Source organism: Anguilla rostrata, chromosome 1 (genome assembly GCF_018555375.3).
Source record: "Anguilla rostrata isolate EN2019 chromosome 1, ASM1855537v3, whole genome shotgun sequence".
NCBI lineage: Eukaryota > Metazoa > Chordata > Actinopteri > Anguilliformes > Anguillidae > Anguilla > Anguilla rostrata.
Window position 1 is genome coordinate 19,083,308 of NC_057933.1, and position 17,964 is coordinate 19,101,271.

General features: G+C 46.7%; 1 protein-coding gene across 1 annotated transcript in view; it reads right to left on the bottom strand.

The window, feature by feature from the left end:
- Positions 1–17,964, bottom strand: part of LOC135250888 (latent-transforming growth factor beta-binding protein 2-like) — a 108,768-nt gene that overhangs the window by 64,582 nt on the left and 26,222 nt on the right. The gene's annotated exons all lie outside the window — the stretch shown is intronic.

Genomic DNA, 17,964 nt, shown 5'->3' on the forward strand with positions numbered 1-17,964 from the left:
ATTGCCTTTATTCGGTAATTATCCCGAACCTGTTCTTAATGGTTTTGCGTGGTCAACAAGCATGCCAATTTAAATAAAGATCACCCATTAGCGGCAGATTCCTTTGTGCTTCATCGCATCTAATGCTTCGTCTTCGTGCGCTGCGCATCAAATCACTTTAGTCATAACCAAGACCAAAAAAACAACTGATTTTCGGTAAGGCCGATTGACCTCTGACCTCTCTGTTATAACTGAAATTATTCAAAGTGAAATTCGCGACGGCAACGCGGCATTGAGCGCGATCGAGCGTAAAGGAATCGGCGGCCGATACGGGTGTGATCCTCACTGGTATTGGCAAGCGTGCTAACGATGAAAAACAAGCTTAAGGCCATTATCGGTTCAAAGGCAGGCTCCTGGCCGCCGCGCGCGCGGCTCGCCAGTCGCCCCCGCTGCGCGGGCATGAGGCCTGGGAGGAGGGCGCAGACCGCCGCCGCTAATGACCCCGGTGTGCAGGTGTAACTCCCCCCCGCACCCCCCCCGAGGGCAACCGGCTGTGTGTGCGTGTGTGTATTACAAACGCCAGGCCCAGACAGCTGCATCTCGTTGGCTCCCACAGCCACAGGTCTACGTGTAGCGCCACATGAAAAAAAAGCCCCCAGACCGTATAAACGCCTGAACTCAAAATGCATGTTTTCAGCCTCACGTGATATTAGAGATGACTGCGGAGCAACAGGGGGAGTCACTAACGCTCACGGAGCCCAACACGCACGGCATGTCTGCTGGTTGTCAAGCAGACATATTATTAAATTTCCTCAGCGCACCGTGCATGTGGATGGCTTGATGAGTCATACCCCAGAGTGGAGCCGCATTACATAACTGTCCCGAAGTTCTACTCCAAAACCGAACAGCATTATTATTATTCTTAGTATTATTATTATTATTATTATTATTATGAAAAGCAGGTTCTACATCAAGTGTGGGGTATTCACAGAAGCACCCCAGACAGGATACTTTTCTAAAGGCTGTAACAGCAGTGTCCTGGCCAGCATTCAATCTTAAAACCCTTCGCTGCCCACCACTCAGGACCGCCTGCCTTCCGCGAGGAACTGTTGCTGAAACCCGCTGTTCACCTCCGGACAGCGGCCGCTTCTGGATGTCCCTGGACCAGCCCGGAGCGCCGGTGTCAGTCCGCATTACACACAAACTGACATGAGCGTGTTTTTCCATTCCGGTCCCTGCGATACCAAGTCCTCTCTCTTCCTGGGCCAGACCAGATGTTTTATTTACTATCGAAAAATACTTCCTGACGGCATGAGGTCATCGGTCCTGTCTCTATATTTGGATGTGTGTGGGGGAGGGGGGTGGGACGGAGGGGGAGGGTGGTGGGAGACGGAGGGGGGGTCATTGTGTTCGTTTGATGTCATCCTTACTACGAGGCTCGACAAATGAAGTCGGGGAGGAATCCCCAGCCATTGTGTCATACTCCGGGTGAATGAGAAGCAATCTAGGACCACTCTGCCTGCGGCTGCGGGAAGCCTGCTTTGGGAATCAGAAAATGTACTCTCAGCATCAAATTATAGCCGGGCACTCGAATTAAATCTGAGTCTGTGATCACAACAGAGAGGAATATTAAGACCATGAGAGCCAATGGGAACAAAATTTTAGAAATGCGAAATGATTGAATTACGGAAAACAGATTTATTACATTTTCTATTGCTCTTTTGTGCTTTCTTTCTTAGCCTCTCGCTCTTTCTCTCTCCCTTTCCCTCTATCTCACACACACACATACAGACACAGACACACACACACACACACACACACACAGACACAGACACACACACACACACACACATACATATACTAAACTCAACACAAGCGTGCGGTATGGGAACTTTCATTGCCCAACAAAGGCCCAGCAATTACTCCTGAGGTATCTGGGTCAGGACGGTCGTGTTTAGAGAGCGCTGTATACAATTGCCTTTAAAGAGCATTGAGCAGGGCTGCATTAACTGCATTAGCAAACTCCCCAGACATCATTAGCCCACTGGCATCTGAGGACATTAACAAGGAGAGCCACGTGAGACCCAATTCACGTTCACCCCGAAACCAACCGAAACATTTAATTACTACAGGAAGAATGTACACTGAAACGCAGTTGGATGCCTCGGTATCATTCAAATGCATTAAGCCACACTTGTTCACACAAGTGGAGAAAAATGCCCTCCATTTTCCAACTGAACGGGTTAAAGTACTGCACAGAATTTCAGAATTTTAAGTTTTTCCCTTCTTTTATTGAAGCTATCACTCTTCAGGCCTTCTTTTATCGTGTCCTTCAGGAATACAAGTGGCTTTTCACAAAGCTAGCCACACGACTCATGACAACCTTATGACATAAGTGACTTTAGCGTTACTGTAACATTGCAGTTGCACACTCGTATGGTGGGAGGAGTGGCTTCTGAACCTCACGCTTTGCAAAGGCAAAGAATTTCTACACAGTGAGCAAGCAAGCAAAGCGCACCCCTATGTCAGACAGATACACCTTCCTTTCAACTTTTTGAAAAGATAAAGCTTAATTAACAGATAGCTGGGAATGGCAGTGCGGCCGCTGGTCCCTGCGTGCCTTTGTCCTATCAGCAGGCAGGTATTAATTGCGGGAGGCAGCCTCTGAGACACGGGCGGACGCACGACTTGGGCTCGGTCATGGGAAACGGGGCTCTCTCTCCACGGCTGACCTCCCTGGGACTCCGGCCCTCTCGGGGTCCTGCGCTTCCTGCACCGGTCGACCCCCGAGGGAGAGAAACCGGGGCCCCGGGCCCCTCCGGCCCCTCAGTCTCGGGCCCAGCGCAGCGGCCGACAGTGAGGGACCGTCTCAAAAGAGAAGGTGAGTTTGTAAGGAGGGGGGTGGGGTTGGGGGGGGGGGCTGCTTGCTTCATTTCCTCATACATCTGGCGAACCATTCTGACATTTTTAGCATGTCAAGAAAAATCAAATTAGCAACCGATACAAGGATCCGCATGAATTAAATAGAGGCTCGGGTTGTGCCTTTTCCAACGCATTACTCAGAGGAGCCATTTTGGCTGCCGATCGTGATAATAATTTCCTCTAAACAAGGCGCATCTAGGCATTGCGTCATGCGACTAACGTTTCCTGTAAGACAGGGAATGCATCCATCATACTGAGCATGCTCAGTGCAGCTGCTCTGTGCCTTTTGACACAGGTTAAAGAGACCAGATCCTGGAAAGAGGATTTTTTCAGAAATCACTGTCTGCTTCAGCCTGGTCAGACCATTTACAGGGCTGGATTGTGGACCGCTCTTTTTGTACTGTCATGGTCAATACTGGAAGGGTCTACCAATGTTATACCAAACTAATATGACCTCACGCAAAACCCCCCAATCATCACGCAACCTTGGAAATTTCACTTCTATAGTTAGCAAACACAAGCAGTCAGGGGTGGATTTAGTGTACTGGGCTGTGTGCCACCTGTACACTATTCCTGGTAACGATTCAAAAGTTTACAAGTCAGTTAACAATAATAAGCACAAAAGCCAATTAGGCTCACCATTTGACAGAAATATGAAGTGTTTTCTGTGCCACAAAGGAAGGGGGTTGGATTGAGGGCGAAGCCCAGCGAAATTGGTTGTGACAGTGTTAGACAAATTAAACACAAGCTGAATACCAGGAGCATGGCTCACTAACTGCGACTGGTGCAATCCCTTGCCACTGTTGTTACAACCTTAGGAAAAGGGGGATTAGCGGAAATTCAATGGGCAAAAACAAACAAAAAATATCTCTGATTTCATGGCTGTTTGCTGACACTAAATCCTGTAAAATGTGTTGCTAATAGAGCTTAATGACATAATCCGGCCGAACAAAACGGCAAGCATTCCTTTTGTTGTGTTGGTGGGGGGACCGAAAGCTTCCTTTGTAGCATTCTGCTAGCGGGCTTTGTTAGGCTGCCAGGAACTGCGAAGTACTGGAGTGTTCTCAAAACAGATCGCTTCCTATCGGTACATTTTTCAAGTTGCTATTGCTTTTTCTGCCGGTGCCCGTCGGAAACCAGAGTCTGCAGGCCCCACCGGCGAGATTAATTTGATGGCCGCGGGGGATTAATCCCCCCCCCGCCCCGGCCCTCCCTGCAGCACGGCGCCCTCTCCCCCTCTCCCCTGCCACTGCTTGTGACCCGCGTTCATTTACACTAGACTCGGCATGTAGGACCTGCGGCCATTTTCCATTCTGAGGCTGAAAAAAAAAAAACAGTGATTTCCAATTGCCTGCGATCGACCCTCCTTCTCGCTGTTTGGTGACACTTCTGGGGCAGGGATCTTTAAGCGATGGGGGGAGAACCACACTGTTTGCCTGGAACGTACCTCCTGCCTTCCTGCCAATGGCTCAGTACAAAACAAGCAATCTGAGCAGTCAAGCAGCATAACCCCCCCATGCCGACTCCACGGAGGAAATAAATGCACAGTTGGGTAAATACATGCTAAATAATATCCACATGGAAAACACAAAAGAGGTATTTCATGTGTTTTTTTCACAGCTCGAGGGCTGTAATACGCTCCAGATTCTTGGAGCAACAAGATACTAATGGACGAACACGAGAGATTAAATCCTAAAGAGTCTGAATACTTTCAGTGCCAGTGAACATGCCCTAAAATTGTAATATATGCCAAAAAGCACCGAAAACTCCCACTGGTAAAACTGCCTTAATTATGTTGAGGGAACAAATGGATGTTTTTAACATTCCTTTTAAAGCTATTTTTGTACTCTAACTTGTAATAGTGAAATAAACTTTCTGAGACATTACCAATATCCTTGTTAGTAAAAAAGCCATAGAAACACTTATGATATATTTAATTTATATATCATGAGGTGAGCTCAGTAAACAGTGAAGCTCTGAACACTGTTCTTTAAAGAGTCAGAGGCCACCGCCTCTGCGCTGTGAGTGATGGGTGACGGGAAACCCTTTTACCTCGGTACGGGTCATTTTTCTTTTTTGAATTGTTTAAAAAGGCGGAGCTCAGGATCGACCTTAATGGCTCCGGCTTTGGCTGGCTGGGCCTAATGCAGAAGCAGGCTGATCAGAGGCCTTCGCCCGCATGGTGGAACTTGCAATTTGGCCACGTCTGTCTCAACAATCCCATCTAACATCAGGCAGGACTCTCCAGTGCTTTCAGAGCGCTGGCATGGGTGCCCCAGTCTGCCTCTCACCAGCCCGGGCCTGGAGGGCTAGAATGACAGTTACACACACGTGCGCATGTGCAGACACACACACACACACACACACACACACACACACACACACATACACACACACACACACACACACACACACACACACACACATACACACACACACACACACACATGCAATCACACACACACATGCACACACAGACACATGCACACACACACACGCACACATACACACACGCACACACAGACACACACACATGCAAGCACACACACACACGCACACACAGACACACACACGCACATGCAAGCACACATACACACACGTACACACACACACACACAAAACAATCACAATCAGTTTGAATGTTTCTTTGTGTGAGCCTTATTTTAAGTCATGTAGAAAATATGGCAGAAAGGGCAAAGTCGTGTGTTACCAAGGTGTCCTTTATGATGTTGAGTAGAGAAATGTTCTTGAATTTACTAAAACTGTTAAAGAAACCCTTTACCAGAAGTTTTTTTCCTCAAGAACTTATCTTCTTTTTAAAAGTCAAAAACAATTAGCTGCAGTTCCGTGTGTCTCATAGGAAAACAAGTGTTAATCATTTAGAGCCTGAAAAAAACTGAACAAAATGTACAAACATTTCTCATCATCATCAAATAAAACTATTAGAAGAGCATTACTTCATTTCCAAGCATGCAGATCATCAGGATGATTTGGAAAAACAACAGAAAGTCTGGAAAAGGGAATGATTATTCAGTTCCACATCCTGCTGTCTGAAGATAATATTCACTAACATTTCTCAATTCCCAAAAGTACTTATAAAGTATTCTCAATTGTTCAAAATCGCCAATGTTGCATTGTCTTCTGTCATCCAAATTCTCAACTGAATTACAGTTTTATGGAGGAATGTCTTGCTCATCGATGGAATGTTCAGTTTAAAAAAAAAACAAAGGGGAGAATAAGGGGAACTGCTGTGCACTGAAATATCTTTCAACAAGAATTTACAAAGTGAGCTATGAATTAAAAAAAGTATGATTTTAAACATAAAACGTTCTACATACAAAAACAATTTATATTGTAAACAATGAGCCATAAAGGACTGACAGCCCATTACTGTCAAAAAAAGGGATTCTCATGGGTTGAAAACAAGGAAATGTCACACGTTTCTTTTATTCTTCTACTATGTCTCTGCATTATTTCCAAAGTAGCCATAATTAGGGTAATTTCGGCCTTGGAAAGTGCTGGATGCTATTCACAAGCGTCTGGCCAACAATCTTCCTAATGACAGCAGGCTGGTAAAGAAACACTTAGTTTGCACTGGAATTAGACTAAATCAATGCAGAAGCCTGCTGTCATTACAGGGAAAGTTTACAGGACTGCATCCTAAAGGATTCGCCAGTTAAGTGAGCTAGACTGTAGCCGGTAGTGTTCCTGTGTGCCACTGAAGCGTAGACCCCTCAGACACGACCAGGCCTCATTTTGAGACACTTGCACGCTCCGTGAGTTCAGTCCCTGTAATAGGGCTCACGAGGGTTCAGTCAAACACATTAGCAAACAAACATGAGCTTGACTGTATCAAAAGATTAGCTTCTAACGCACCGTTGTGTAATGAATTAGAGGAGCATTCCAAAAGTGACTGTAAATAACTTCCCCCAGAAAACAGAACCTTTGACACCAATCTACAAAGGAAGACATTCCTTGCAGAATGCAGTCATTAAGAACTAACTTAACTGTCCGATTACTCCTGACCCGGAAACCAATAGCACCATTCTTCAAAGACAAAACATGCTAGCTGGGAAAGCTGTGATTTAAATGAACGTGCCAAAAATAGACTTGCTTGCTCCTTTTGTTGAGGCGGCTACATCCTAAAGAGAAGCACATTAAGGGGGCCAGGATAACAGTGTTATATACACACATCTGGCAAATGTCATATTTCCATAGTTATAGTGGATATTTGAATTCAAACAACAATTTTAGGAGTCAGACTCAATGGCAAAATAAACGAGCAATCCTTTTTAAGTCTTCATCCAGCATGCCCCACATGCTAAACAAGTTTGTTTCCTCAGGCGAAAAGAATTTGCTTGCTCGGGCTAAAAGACCTGGAATACCAAACATGGGCTCCAAGAAGCAGGGAAAAATCAAAAATGTATCTTCAGCAAACCGTCTTTGTACCTGTTGTACTGGGCAGCATAGAGAACCGAGTCTCTTCAGCTTCCCAGCAAGAGCTTAGCAGCCAGAAATGTTGGTTTTTCCAGTATGAAAGAATCACCTATTGCTGACCAAAATAACACCATGGTTACCATTTTAGTGGCCTACCACAATTGGAGCGATATGTACCATTTCCTTAAATTGTTACCTTTGGATGGAGTCTCTGACAAACCCGTATGGTGGGCGAGGGTTTTTGAGGTCAGTCCACGTTCTTTTCAATCAGCCTTCAGCTCTTGACATTGAACATGTCTCTATAAATATATACTTCCAGACACTGCTATATTCGAGCATGTGGCAGTTAACTGCTGTTGTTGCTGGTAGCACGTGGCAACACGGCTAAACCATTGAACCACACTGATGTGTGCTCATCGAAAAACCTAAAATAACATAAATCCCTCCCATATCAAAGCCTGACCACAAAATTGCAGGCCACAGGGATGGTTAATTTCTTGTGGGTGATCTTTTAAGTGTGCTGTTGCAGATCTGCTGCTTTGCGGTGTAATCGCCTACAAAATAACATGTGAGCCTTAACAGAGAGAGTTGTTGTTCTCACAAATGAGCTCTACAGGCTAGCCATCACACTTAAACGATGGCACGAAACATTAGGTGTTTCTTGAATAACAAATAAATGGATTGTAGTGCTTGGTTTCATCAACATATGCCATCCCTTTAGTAAACTGAATGTAAAGAGACAACATCCTCATTACCAGTTTACAACGTAGTAATCTTTCACCACATGCATGTGGATCAAATCAAGCTCTGTGTGACTGCAAACCAGGAGCCTGTTGTCTAGCACGCTCTCATTATTACCTTCTCTAGAACTGTTTTTTCTTTTAATTAGAGTAGTAAAGACTGGTTGAGGAAATGAACCGTTTTATTAACATTTTTTTTCTACTGAGCTGCACAACTTTGAAAAGCCCAAAAAAACCACAGAAGAGTTATATATTGCTCAAGGTACTGAATCAGTACAGTGCCTTAACTTTGAAATTGCTCTCAATTGAATTTGAGCTTAATCTATAGTTGCATATACAATACAAACAATTCTCATTATTGTAAAATTAAACAACTAAAACGTTTCTGTTGTATTCCCCAAAATTTTCAACTTGCAATTATGTCACCTTTAATGTCACACAATCTCAAAATTGTCACTAAACTGACATTGGGCAGTAGTCACCCTCTGTTTAATTGACATATCAGAAGATTCTGTTCATAGAACAATTCCTATTTTGTAGTCCAATACCTCAGAAGTCACAGTGTTGTCATCAAGACAGTGCAATAATCATTTAGGACTTCTGTGACACGCATTAGTGAATCAATTCTTTAAAGGCAAAACCTGAAAAATAGATTACGTATGAGTCGGCAACATACACAGAACACCCCGATGGTGCCATCAGTGTGATTTCACGGTAGAAATACAGCAGGTTTATGAGAAGCAGTATGTTTTAGTCAGGAGATGGTTTAATGACTTCTATACTGTGCCTTTGTGAAGAGCCAAACAGCAGTGAGCAATTACAGCAGGCGCGCGATTGGCCTATTGTGCTTTGATAGCATCTCTCACCGTTATAGCCGTAGCTTGGCCAATTGTGGCTCTTGGCAGATTCTTTACCCCACATGAAAAAGCGGGTGCGGCGCTGAGTGAGGGAGCAACGGAGGTCGCATTTCTGTGGCCAACTTAAATCAAGCTCCCGCTGCATGGTGCCCCAGGAACCTCACAAATCTTACGCACGGCCCGGGTACCGTAAATTAGAACGGCGTTAGCTTAATTCATTAAGCAGTTTGCGGTCAAAGCCGACTGCTGCTCAGTATGTTGTTAGCAGACAGCTATCTACCACAGGGGTTAGGATTAATTCTTATGAAAGATGAACTGCGCTCTAAAGCACCGTTTATCTTTGTACAGTTCTGTAAGGGCAGTTCTGTAAGTGCATGGAAGTTCAGCTATGTAAAAAAAGCAAAACAGGCAAATTTCATCACTTTCATCAATCTGATCTAAAGTTTTAATATAAAATTGAAAGTTCTTGTTTTTTTTAAATACGGTAAGCTCATTTGAGCAAGTATGGCAAAATCATTAGGCTGTGTTTCTACAGCACAACGGTGTAAACACAAAGACCTTCAGTTAAATCCTGTTCTGGAATAGAAATATGATCACTCAATGAAGATCATGTATCCCATGGTTTGGTGTTTTAATAAGATTTAAGGTGATCCAATAAAATTCTATAAAAATATGAACCCCCCACCTCATGTCCATTGTTTCATTCAAACTGGCAGTTCGGAGGAGCTGGGAGATAAACACGTCTGTCAGAGAGGGAGGCGTCACACGAGGACAGGCCTGACATAAGACTCGAAGGACTTGTTCGGTTTCAAGCGGCCCGAGCCATCCTCCGTTTTTCCAGCCCATCTATTTCCACCTCAGGGCTGTGAGGCTGTGAAACACGGTCTGAGGACGGGAGTGGGCTCCTCTGTCCCAGCGCTGTGGTTTCTGTGGTCTAGGGAGCAAGCCCAATAAGGCTTGCAGACATGTGGTAATGAAAAGCCTTTCAACCTGCTCCAGCATATTGCAGTCTCCTGTCTATTATTCCAGTCTTCTATTCATTTACCAAATTACAGTCAGACAGCCGTGCAGAAAACAGCATCCAGCAAGCTCTAATAACAAACTTTTGTTTCGTTTTTTTTTTTTTTTTCATTTTCAGAACTGCACAAGTTCTCCAGTGTCAATCCTAGCAGGTGCAAAAATAATAACTGACTGTACTGGAGGCGTTTGACACTGATTTAAGGAAGCCATTTGAAAAAAGTAAACAGAGCATTATCATTTTAAGCGCCGTGAATAAAGATTATGCGAAAATAGCTTTGGACGTCTGGAATTAAAGGCACGGCCTGTTTATTTATTTTCATTTTCCGGCAAGAGGGCTGCTCCGCGTCAGGAATGCGCCAAGTCATCCGTTAAACCAAACACCATCAATAACTGCTCAAGAGCTCGGAGTGACACCTCTTGACGTGCAGAGGTGGAAACGGACGAGTGCGGTCCCTGGCCCACAGCACTCTGACCTGTGGCTGTGTAAATGATCCACTACGCCGCCATATTAGTCATTCATATTTTCGTCACCGGTTCTCAGGAGTGTGGCCTGATTGATGATGCCTTTGGGCCTGGGTGCTTAGGAGCATAGCCGGCGTGTCGTTCCTGGCCTGACGGCCGCGTCCGCCAGGGCCTGTTTGGGCCGTGACCCGCGGCGTGGCGCTAGCGTGGCGAATGGGTCTGACCAGGCCTGGGAACGCCGGGCCGAGGAGCACGCCGCACCTCTGCGGATCGGGAGCTCTCTGAGGTATTCCGACCACCACGGCGCTCGCGGTTTCGACAGGTCACTCTTCCTGCCTCCCAGCTGTGGCCCACGCCACCACACGCATGCCACACGATCTGATGCTGAACATCTGCACCACGCGAGCGGACACATTTAAAAACAACGCTGGATTTCAGGTGAGAGAAACTGGAAGGACAGGGAAACCTTGCGTAGCCCGTCCTATTCGATCCGTCTGTGTTTCGGGAAAAGCAGACGGACACACTGGCAGCCTCCCCGCCCCAGCCCCCTGCTTCGCATTACGGGTTCAGCTCAGGCCACGGCGGAGCTGAGTCTGCAGTCTCGGTGACGTGGGCTGAAAGACGCGGCGCGCTGAAGAGGACGTCTCTCAGCTCGTGTCCCGGAAAGCGCACGCCCTCACGCATCGCCAGCGAAAGGGCTCATCTGGGACCGGGGAGGAGGCCAAAGGTCAAGTTTGCAGCATCAACACAGAGGGCAGGCAGGCGCTCGCTCCTTCACGCCGGAGCTAACCGACCGTCGCTTCATTTCATTCGCTCGGCCGGAATTCGACTGAAACGCACGGCCTCTCTAAATGTTCCTGACCAGGTTGACTTGAAAAGGGGAAGGAGGGTTACTACTGTACAGCGAAACAAGTATACCATATGGAGAGCCGGCCGTATATCACGGGTACAGATTTATCCCCCTCGATTCCCCAGCGAGCGGCTTCCTCTCTGGGCTGCAGCGCTCGGAGGCACCGCGGCCGGCTCTCCTGGCTTTTTCCTGCCTGCGGAGGAAAGTAGAATACCGGGTGCCGGGATGGCTTTCCCAGGCAAACGAGTTCGGCTGGAAACCGCAGAAGACGGTAGGCAGGCCGGCTTGGACTCCACCCGAGGAAGCGTGAAGCGCACATTACCGTATGAGAGGGCGTCTGTGGGGTGCACTGTTTAGTCTGGTCCCGTGGATACTTATCAGACGTATAATTCCTGTATTCATGTATTCCTACTGATGAAAAGCCAAATGTGTGACACGTGACTCCTGATTAACCAAGCATTTGTGAGACAAGCAGCCAGAGACAGACAGTAGGATACAGTCAAACACAGCACGGAGAGCATCGAGCACTATTTTATGACCGTTTGTATTTGGCACATTGCAGAACATGACTCTGTCTATTAAATAACTGATAAAATAGATAAAAAGATTTTTAAAAATAGACCAATGTACCGAAACTCATGGATATACAGCCACATACATACACAAACACACACACACACACACACTTCACGTCACACACTTCCTCTAAAGCTCCAGGGTGAACCAATTAGTTTTAAGAACAAACATAGGCTCCCCACTGATGTGCAGCAAGTTAATAAACTTTCCCCTTTTGCTCTCTCTGTGGCCGGCAGCCACCTCACCCACCCACTGTTTCCCCAATAGCATCCCGGGGCAGAAGTGCTCACTGGCCGCAGAAAGCTTTGTTGACAGTGCTTCGGGGAGAGGAGCAGCGTCGGTTATTGTAAAAAAGGAATGACTAATCTACAGTTAATGCATTGAGAACTCCCTCAGAGACCACAATTTTCTCTGAAAAATGGCTGCGGGGTCCAGTGTCTCCTCCGAAAACAACCCTGTGTAAGCACGCCTCGTTACTCCTTCACGACTACTGTGCATTAGTCACAGGACGGCAAGTGTGGGCCGTTCTGAGCACTTAACATATTGGGAAATAGCCTAATAACGCTAATGCTAGCAAACGGCAGGTAATAATAAAACCTAAATCGCCAACACGCTTACACTTTCAGATGCCTGCTTTCTGTGGGCTTTACTCGTCTTTTCACAATTCATTAAAGTCAAAGTCAAAGTGTTTTTATTTGTCAAGTGCACAGTATAACACAGGTCATTCTGAGCAAAGAAATTCTTGTGCAATTGTGAAATTCTTGTGAAATTCATTAGCAAATCCAGCTTACAGTAGCTCACTCCCTTCTTACACCACAGTGACAGTGGTTGTTTGAATATTAGCCTGAAGACAAGATCTTTGAGTCGCGGTTTCTCCTCTAAAGCCTCGCCGCTATCTCAGTGGGAATGGCCCCCGGGAGTGAACATGTGACCCTTCTAAGTGAAACATGTCTTTATGGGCCCCTTCCTCCTCCTTATTTTTCCTCTGACCTCAGTGCCTCTGGTCCCGCCGCCCACCTCCCTCCCTCCTCCTCGCAGAGGTTCAGAAGAAAACCGCGGGCCATTTTATCATCTCCTGCAGCAGTAGACGAAAAGTCATTAAGTCGGTAAGCTGCTGTTATGAAAACATGCCCGGCGCAGCGCGTGGCGCGGTAGCTTCCTAATGAGTCATGCCCTCAAAGCACAGCCGCTTCACCTGAAAACAACCCTCAGGTGCACGAACAAACCCCTCACTGACTGCGGCAAAAAGCAAGATATGAGTAATACCAAGGTGTTTCTCATAGAGAGGATGTATACTGTTGTACAGCCACACTTTGGGTGAAAAGCGAAAGAGTGAAACTTTAATTTAAGTTCCCCTCCCCTTCTCAGTTTTGGCTGATGATGCCAGAGTAATCCCATCAACAAGCGTCAGGTCCATCTAGATAGAACATTCTAGAATTGGTACCAGCAATACAGGTACATCAGACCCAAGGATGAAACAGCTTTGGAAGATTTGGACAGATGTGCCCATCTCCAGCAGGATTTGTCACTCTCTTTCTTTTCTAAATCATGCAACTCTGACACTCACTTTAAAACTTGGTTCTACACTCTTTTGGTCCTGATTTGTGGCCTTGTGATGTTCATGCTCATTGGCTGGAGCTATGCTGGGGGACAAAGCCCCACAACGTTTCCTAAAACACAGCTTCCTCCCTTCACCTTGAGTTACGCAACCGCTGGACGCAGAGAGCAGGATGACAGTGCTCGATGTGAGCGGATCCTGGCCCGCGTCGCATCCTTTTTCCTGTGGAGCGATGATGTCAGAGGGGGAGCGAGGGGATGGCGGAGGGCACGGTCGGGACAGCAGCCCGAGGCTCCCGACGGGTTGCGTCCACCGCAGCTGCGACCGGGGGCGTTCACGGCCGGCCTTGACCCCCGTAACGGCGGGTGACGGCCGCCGGGCCGGCCGCGGACCGCGGGAACCCGAGGCCGGCCGGGAAGTGGGTTTCAACGCCAGAACTGCGCGAAGTCCCGGAGGAAAGCCCCCCCCCCCCCAGACCCCACCTCCCCTCCTCCCTCCCTGAACTACACAGCAATGCCTGCTTCCCACTTCCAGGGCTCTGGGGGAATGCGGGATTTATGTGCCTATGTTCAGGATGCGCTAGGTTCAAAGTTTACGAGCGCCGGGGCAGACACCCGTGCTCCTATGGCCTGACACGCAGCACAGGCCCTGGGAGTTCGCTGGAGGTCCGTATGGGGAAAGGAAAGGTAGGTGGGGACATGGCTGGGGTTAAGGGCAAAGAACAGTGGTTCTCATGCCTCAGACCGCTCTCACGGGAAGACTTTCATATGGTTAGATAATCCCCACGCATTTAAAAAACGTCCAACTGTCACTCGTAAACATGTTAGGTTCATTCACCAAGTTTGCGCACAGGGAATTGAACTTCCTCTCCCCGTCAGAAAGAGTCAGAGAATTGCAGGTCCTGTACACAAGGGGCCCGGGTAATGCGAGCCACAATAAGCGCATTTTTTAGAAAACGTCTGATGCAACAGCACTTGGTTCAGTTTTTCGCTTTTGTGGTTAAGCCATTTTCGGCTCTGCTTTTTGTAAAGCTGTTGTTAAACTGTTAATGGCTGCGCTGCATCGGAAATGCTGCCGCAGTGAGTTAGCTCCGACCTGCAATGCCAAGTCGCGTCTGATGGAGCGATTAAACAGACATTACCAGGGGCCTAGCATATATATCGTCTCATGACTGAATGGACTGCAGGCATAATGATGCAGGCGTTGAAAAGCTTCAGTGTTTGCTGAAAGCACGCTATGTCTGATGTTGTCGTTATGTGCAATATCCCCGCGGTTGTCTGGTAGCGACGGCTTCTCTCTGTGTGGCAGGCCACAGCTCACCCTGGCTGCCCACTTCTCACCACCATATGCCCTCAGACTGGCATCCAATATGCCTATGGGCTTACAGCACTTCCTGGAGGCCAACATGGAGGCTTCTTACACTGGGGAAATCATTTAAACTGAAAAAAAACTCCAATTAAATCTGAACATAGAAAAATTGTAACACAGACCTCAGGCTCATTGCTGGTTGCATATTGCCAAAGTGTCAGAAGGACATAACGTGATTACCAGCACTGTGACAAGCAATTTTCCATCCCAGTTTCACAGAGTAAGCGAGTGGCACCAGTCTAAATAAAATATTCAGAAGACCTTGAATGAAACGCGCGAGTGCTGAAAAGCAGCTCACGACAAGGCAATACATTTTCATCGTCGGCTCTACAGACAATAAAGGAGAGAGAGTTCATTACAGCGCCAGGCCAACTGGCAAGCCGAGAGAGCAGACGGCCTGGACAGACCAGAGTCTAGAGTTACCAGCTCGTGGGCCAGGTGACCCTTTATCCCCCTGACCGCTCCACCGCCAGCCCACACACCTCCTGGAGCCTTTACAGATGCCCCGCGTGCATTTCAGAACATTTTACGAGCGGGAGGGGGGAGAAAAGTGACAGACAGAGACATACCTCACACTTTTCAAATTAAGCAGAGCAGAACAGGACGACTAGAAGGTTGGAGAGGGTTGAGTCTGGGCCTGCTGTCTGGGCTGTCTGAGTGGCCTGCATCGTTTCCTCACGGAGGGGGGGGTAAAACCAGCAGGACAGTCTAATCTGCACCACGGCTGCTCTCCTCACTTGTTAATTTGGGCTTGGCACAGGCCGGGGATTTCTCACTGACCTCGCGCTGCTCCCGAAATTTTGGCAACGGGGCAGCCGGTCTGATATCCGAGACGAAGGCCTTGGGCGTGCTGTTCGCTGGGCCGTTTCCCCGAAAGCCCCCGCCACTGCCGCCCCCTCCTGCCCGCCATCGAACTGACTCACTTCGGGGAGCAATGGCTCCACAAATGCCCACAGCATCAACCCAGACACAATGTCAATATGTATGTCAGTCCCTGGGTATGTTTGATGAGCACCACTGCAGTGCAGAATGCCATGGCAAACATTTTTGAAACATTCATCCACCTGTCCGTAGTATTACAAGGCCTGTCTCATCACTGAAACATCCTCTACACACAAGCAGTCACCGCTTCTTTACCCTCTCCATAGGGCACCAGACCGAGCTGAACAGTCCAGGAACCCTTCCAGGAACCAGGAAGCCCCTCCAACAGCCAACATTTTTCATGCATTTCAGCTATTGGCAATTTCAGCTATTAGCTATTTTCAGCTAATGATCTGAATGAACAAAAAAAGGTGTGTTTACATTTGGTGCATAAATTTAAGGCCAATCCACTTTAGCCATTCATTTCCTGCCATTTCATGCCATTTTCAGTCACTGGAAAACACCGTTTCCTTGATTGCACATTACATTTTAGAGCATGGTGCAATACCATTTAAATAGCAAACATAAAATTAAACACAACATAAATTCAAATCAAGTCCTTCTACGAAACACCACTGTAGTCTGTAACCAAAAATTAAGCACAAAATAAACTCAAATCAAATCTGACACATCAACTCAAGCCAGACTAGTCAGACGCATCAAACTCAAGAGGGCTTTCTCAAAAGCATGACAGATTAATACTCAAGGCAAAAATTTGGAAACTATTCTAGGACTGTTGAAGGCCAGAGGAAATGGCTCATCCTCAGATTAGCAACACCTGTTTTTCTGTGTTAGTCAGTCTTACTAGTAGCCAAAAGCTAGGATCAATCATCACTATAATACGTCTGACTCACTTTATGTGTCTGCTTCTCTAGCTGTTAAACGAGGAGCTGGGTTTCCTAGCTGTCCTTGACTTGTGAGTCAGAGTCCTGAAATCTTCAGTGTCGATATGAAAAGCATGTGCATAGCAACAGTGCACTTTTGACACTGGGATTGTATTGCTCTAGGCATTTTGACAAAAATGCCTAGAGCAATAAAAAAAAAAAGATTTATGACTATCGAAATGATTCACAAAAAAAATTGCAGTAAATACTGGCAGTACATATAAAGGTTTTCCCTAATTACTGACTAAAATCAGGGATAGGACAGCTATTTGTCAGTGTTTACAGCATCACATGACACCCGGACAGCGTCAGAAAACATGTGACATACTTATCAAAATTGCCGCAAGATATTACCCAGAAGACACATTGGCTGAAACTCTAGTGACCTAAGCAGTCAAATAAATGACCAAGCTTTATAAATCACTGGTCTCAAACCAAACCAAACCCACTGAAGACAGTTTGACAGGATAAAGTACCTCAGTACATAACCAAAATCTCCCTAAACTTTTGAGGACGTTTCAACATCCACAATTAAAATGTTGGATCAAGATGTAATAAAAAAAACCTTCAAAGCAGCTACAGGGGTTGCCAAGTCTTACATGGTTCTTTGAGAAAATGGGAAAAAATTAAAAATTCTTGTGGTATGCTTCCATGTCCAAGGTGTTTCTTACTGAAACTTGATTCCTGTCGAAGCTGAGTAGTTTACACCATTCCAGTAAAAGGCCTTTGGACAGGAAGGCCAAGTAATGTGGGAAGTCCCAACCACCCACTTCTCATAGGGGCGAAGTGCAGAGGCAGTCATTTCAGTGGTGCTGAACAAGTCACTTTAAAAACCAACACTGAAAAGCCAAAGGAATTAAGTTATAATGGAAATCATGTTTTTCTTTTTCCACTGCATTTCTTGTCAGGCGAATTACACAGGGATAGGTTTTCACCCATTTTACAGTTTCACTTCATAGCTCCTTAATGAAATAGCTTGAGGTGAGGGTAGTGCTTTTAATTGCATGAGACAGTGTTCCTACTTACAGTCAGGCAAAGGGCCAGTGTGCTCCACCACAGTATGCATGACTGGCCCTGCAGGCACATGTGTTGTGCATCCTGTTATCGGCTCAAATTGAACGCAAACAACGTTAAAACCGAACATCGTTAACTAAGAATGTAGGCCCAATGCCGGCTTTCATCCCAGACAGATACACACACTAAGGTCCTCACTGTTGCATAGTGTTGTTGACTCTCAGGTGCAGACCTTTAGAGAAGCTTCATCAGTGCTGTGTGATGGTCAGAAAAAGAAAAAAAAAACCGGGGGAGGTGGGGGGGTGGGGCGGATGAGGCTGCAGTGGCCACATTCTGGTCACCAAAGGAGAGTGCTGACCGGGTTGTTGCCATGGGT